The sequence below is a fragment of the Monodelphis domestica genome, chromosome 4 (genome assembly GCF_027887165.1).
Source record: "Monodelphis domestica isolate mMonDom1 chromosome 4, mMonDom1.pri, whole genome shotgun sequence".
Taxonomy (NCBI): domain Eukaryota; kingdom Metazoa; phylum Chordata; class Mammalia; order Didelphimorphia; family Didelphidae; genus Monodelphis; species Monodelphis domestica.
Genome location: NC_077230.1, coordinates 24,562,622 through 24,568,250, shown reverse-complemented (window position 1 = coordinate 24,568,250; position 5,629 = coordinate 24,562,622). Strand labels below are relative to the sequence as shown.

Below are 5,629 nucleotides of genomic sequence, written 5' to 3'. Positions count from 1 at the left end.
CTCTCCCTCTCTCTCTCTCTCTCTCTCTCTCTCTCTCTCTCTCTCTCTCTCTCTCTCTCTCTCTCTCTCTCTCTCTTTTTCCCTCTCTCTCTAACACACACATACACACACAGAGAAAACCCCTCACTTAAGGCAAAAGAAGCACAAATTATCAAGGCTTCAGGAGTTGTTACACAACTCTACCAGTTATGCTATTTGGCATCTAATAAGCTCTCTCTCTGGGGGCAACTCATTGAAAATGGCTGCCTTGAAAATGGGGCCTGCTTGCAGCGGGTTTCCTTGTAGCCTCCTATCATTTCATGTCTACCATGAAAGAAAGAGCGAGCTGACCAATTCTGGGTGGAGAAATGTCCAGCTGTTGCTTCTGCTTCCTCTCCACAATCTCACTCTTTCATTTGCTGTGTTCGTGATGTCGGCTCATTATTGCTGTGATTGTTCCTGATGACATGAATGCGTTGGACCCTAGGTACCATCTGCTCACAACTTCCCTGTAGGGGAAGGGATGCGTAATGGCTTCCCATTGATAATCCATTTTTCAGAGAAAGTCGCAGAAATACAAGAATAAGTAGCTTTCAGGGGACCCAGTGAGTCCACGGTGGAAGGGGGAGCTGGACTCTCCTTGCCCCATCTGTGACTCAAAATCGTTGAACTCCCCTTAGAATATAAACTCCTTTGAGGGCAGGGACTGGTTGTTTGGTTTTTTTCTCATCCTTTCTATTCTCAGAGCCTAACACAGTGCATGACACTTAGTAGGTACTTAAGAAATGCTTCTTGAATTGGATTTTCTTTTAATTTGATTCCAAGTTCGGTCTAGCTCATTTTATTGCTGTATGGAAGGAAGGGAGGCCTGGGGAAGAGCCCAGGGACAAAAACAATTAGGCATTCTTAGAAGCCAAGAGGGTTCTAATCACCAAAAGAAATTGGTGATTCATCAGAGAAGCCTCATCAGGCCATGGGAATGAAAGATAATGGTCCATTTAGTTTCAGCTGTGGTAGATGGAGCTTTGGACTAGGAAACATCAGCTTATTCATTAGCCATGGTGAGAATGACTCATAAAAATCTGTGGGCTCTGGTTCAGAATGGAAATAGCAAAGCGGGAACCTGTGTGTGAGGAAGGAGAGGAGGGAGAGAGAGAGAAGGAAAAAGGTCCAAATATTGGAGGATGGAGAAATGGCGCCAGGAGGAGATGAGACAACTTCCTCACAGGCTGGGGGCTTGTTTGTTTGTTTGTTTAACCCTTACTTTCCACTTAGAATCAGCATTGAGTATATACCTAGGCAAAAGAATGGCATATATATAGGGTTAAGTGACTTACCCAGGGTTACTCAGCCAGGAAGTGTCTGAGGCCAGATTTAAATCTAGTTTCTCTTGATTCCAGGGCGGGCGGTCTATTCCATACACCATCTAGCTAAACCCTTACTTACATTGGAGCCAGTACAAAGTACCTAAAAATTATATATATATATATAAATTTTAGGTACTTTGTTTATATATATCTAAATTTATATATACCTAAATATATATATAATATAATAATATATTATATATAATAAATAATAAATATTATATATATAAAATATATAATAATAATTTAAAATATATATATTTTTTGCAAAGAGATCCTTATTCCTTTATTTTACAAAGTATTGGTCCCAAGATAGAAGAGCAGGAAGGGCCAGGCAATGGGAGTTAAGTGACTTGCCCAGGGCCACTGTAAAGGGTGAAATTATGGTTGAGATTGAAAAAATCTAAATTTAAGTAGTCACCAAGGGAAATCCCAAATAATAAAATACCCAAGTGAGCTGCCAAATTTTATGGTGATTTAATTACAATAGGAGGAAGAAAATATTAGAGGAAGAGAGAGAGAAAGAGAGAGAGAGAGAGAGAGAGAGAGAGAGAGAGAGAGAGAGAGAGAGAGAGAGAGAGAGAGAGACTGAGAGAAGGAAAGGAGTTTAACTCAAAAACCGCTCTGGCTCAGGCTGAGCCAAAGAGGGAGTTTAAGGCCCTGGAGAGCCAAGGCAGAGAAAGGGATCAGTCCTTATCACTCACATGACCAATCTGAAGGAAAGCAGTCCATGGGGCTCCTCCAACTCCAAGCACCAGGCTCCAACTGCCTCTCACCCTCCTCACAGGAAGTCCCGAGAACTCCAGAGGCTGTTCTCTACCTCACTTCCTGTGTCTCACATGTGCCAATGGTGGCTCAAGCTTGACTTAGGACAGCCCAGAGGTCTGTCCTTTTTTTTGCATATGTCTATTGAAGGCCATTTTCTCAGATAATTAAATCTTGAGTTTGATACAGACCTTCCTAATCTTGTTAAACTAAGAAGGGAGGAGAAATGTAGTTTCCAAGACCTGATTCTGTTATTCCAAGTATCTCTATTGTTATTGATCAAGAAATAGCTAAATTAGATCTTCTAAAGAATGGTCTGATTAAGGTGGAATAGTTTTGAAATTCACATTGCACAGCTAGGAAGTATCTGAGGCCAAATTTGAACCCAGGACCTCCCATATCTAAATCTGACTCTCAATCCACTAAACCAGCTAGCTATTGTTCCCCAATATTTGTTTTTAAACAAAATTTATTTCAAATTGAGAAGTCTATCAGTTACTCAATTCAAATTTCATCAATTTTCCCTCAAAGCTTTACAGCAGAGCATAATATACCATCTTGATTCCACCTGCTCCTTGCCTCTATTTCCACCATATCATTTACAATTCAATTTCATTCAACAATAAATTAGAGAAAATTCTTTTCCTGATAATTGCTATTCATATCTCCCTAAATGGTAAATCCCCTAGGATTCAATAAATAGTAAGGTTACTAAATATACAATTTATTAACAATGAAATCAACAATAAAACAAAAAGATGCCAAAGAAATTGTCCTTGTCCTCAATGAGTTTACATTCTTTTGGAAGAAAGAGCCTGTACATAGATAAAAGAAATAGAATATTATACAAAGTAGATGCTGCAAAGTCTATGGGGTCTATCAACTTCATTTATAGGTTATCCCTATAGTCTGTAACTTGACTTGTTCTTATGTTTAATCTGATCACCCTGAAAATTTGTCTATTTCTTCATTAATTAATATAATTTCAGCTCATCTATCAATCAACTAAGCTCAGAGGACCTACTTTAGTAGGTACTTTTCTAACATAGTTATTCAAATAAAATAAGTAAAATAAAATTTAAATGAAATATTATTTCATAAACTAGAGAAAATTCTTTTCCTGATAGTTGTTATTCATATCTCTCTACATGGTAAATTCCCTAGGATTAAATAAATAGTAAAGGTTATTAAATATATAATTCATTAACAATGAAATCAACAGCAATACAAATACATAAATAATTACTTATTCTCTCTTAGCTATTAGAATAATCACATCTTAGAGTCAACTTTATTGTAGTTTTTCAATCATTTTTAGTCATGTACAACTCTTTGTGATCTCATTTGACATTTTCTTAGCAAAGATACTCAAGTGGTTTGCCATTTCCCACTCCAGCTCCTTTTATAAAAGAGGAAACAGGTAAAAAGAATTAAATGTCTTACCCAGGGTCACATAGCTAATAAGTGTCTGAGACTGGATTGGAACTTAGGTCTTTCTGACTTCAGGTCAATGTCTCTACCAGCTGGCCCAAGCCCCTTTTAAGGATTATTATAATTTCAGATGACTTCTCTTTATATCTGTAAACACAGCATTCAAGATCCCAAATACAAGGACTTCTCAAGAATCTTCTTCATCCATTACAAAAACCATGTTACAATTGTTGCATAAAGAAAGAAATCCTCTCTCTTTTCTTTCCCTCTGTTATTTCTCAGTCTCCCTCCAGATATGGCAGGAAATAGATAAAAGTTAACTCTTTATCTCTTTATAAATAATTAAAATAGGTCTTTAAGAATGGAAGTTAAAACTCTGCATTTCCTCACAAACCCCTTATACATTCTCTCTCACTGACTCTATGGGGGAAATATCTTATATAGAATGACACAACAATTACTCTAAGCTTCCCTATTTTTAGGGAATTATTAAGGAGGCAGAAAGTTTCTATGGCTTCCATAAGAATTTTTTTTTAAAATAGGGATTTTATAAATACAAATGGATAACTAACAGGGGAAACATCTTAGCCTTTAAGAGAGGTAGGGATCCTTCGAGGCAGAGTCAAAGTTGATTCCACACATAAGGAATAACTGGAGATGTAGCTATGTAAGGAATGACTAAGACAGGTTGCACAGTGGTTAGAGCATCACATCTGCAATCAGGAAGACCTGAGTTCAAATCAGATCTCTGTGACAATAGGCAAGTCACTTAATCTTGTTTGCCTCAGTTTCCTCATCTATAAAATGAACTGGAGAAGGCAATGGCAAATTACTCCAGTATCTTTGCCAAGAAAACTCCAAGTGAGATTGAGAAGTAAGAGAGTCAGACTAGACGGAAAACCAACTTTGAGTAAACCTTGAGTTAAGTATATGCAAATTTATGTGAACCTTAGGCAAATAAAGCATCTTGAGATTAATTAGGAGGAAAAAAAAACAAGCATTGTGGAATGTACTTTTCCATTGTTGTGCAATGGAAGGTACTAATTGCTTTAATTAGTCCAAAACCAGAAGTCCATAAGAAATCTCTGAAATAAAGTTGTGGCCCTGGTATCCACCAAGTATAATAACTCTGCCTACAAGAAGCTATTTCCAATTGTCCAACTGAACATTCTTTCCACCCCCAGTGAACTCTTAAAACTATGAAGTTCTATAGAGGGTGCCATTTTGCTTTCCCTATTGGGCCCATTTCTATACACAAAGTCTCGACTGCCTAAGGCATTGGAAAACCTGAGCAACAATAAACAGCCTCAGGATACAGAAAAAAAAAATTGTATTCTCTGAACTAGCTTTTCTCCCCACATCCTGTCCCAAGCAAGATCCAAGAGAGTGCAGGACAGAATCTAGCAATCTAGAATATGAATACCAAAGATGACATACATATGGAATAAATAGGTGCAACACAGCTATGATTAACTCTAGCTAAGTACCATGGAGAAGGGTTAGAGACCCTGGCTTTAAATCCTACCTCTTCTGCTTGTTACCTCTGGGAAACTGGATAAACCTCTTCACATGCTATGGCCTCAGTTTTCTCATCTGTAAAATGAGAGGGTTCTCCTAGATGACTTCTGAGTTCCCTCCAAGTTCTTGAACTATGATCTGAAATGGAGTTTTTGGTTCTTTCTTATTTATTCCATCAGAGTTCCTTTGCTCTATCATCATTATAGGGGCTAATTCTGAGGGTCAGAATGGGACACAGACTCTCCTACCCATTTCCCAACATTTAACTTCTAATGTTCTTCAAATAAATACTTATACGGTGAATAGTATCCTTCTAGAATCAAAATGTAAAGCAGAACCCAACACAACCTAAATGTCTTCTAGTGAAGTTTTTTGAAGACTTGGATTATTGTAGACTGATCACAGCCAGATGGATCCCAGATGAATAGCAAATGCTCAAGAGTGTGAATCTGTTCTTTATTACCTTGGGTATTTCTGGTACCTCTGGTCTTGGAAAATTTCCTCTGGTTCTACACTGTCTTCTTCATGCCTATAGGAATATCCACATGCACGTGAAACTGGCAAGCTGT

At 37.7% G+C, this 5,629-nt stretch overlaps 1 long non-coding RNA gene across 1 annotated transcript in view; it reads right to left on the bottom strand.

The window, feature by feature from the left end:
- LOC103100426 (uncharacterized) overlaps positions 1–2,179 on the bottom strand; it is a 23,531-nt gene extending 21,352 nt beyond the window's left edge. Inside the window, exon 1 of the long non-coding RNA XR_008918318.1 lies at positions 2,051–2,179. This is a non-coding gene — a long non-coding RNA (uncharacterized LOC103100426). The remainder of the gene's footprint in view (positions 1–2,050) is intronic.
- Positions 2,180–5,629: the final 3,450 nt, after the last annotated feature.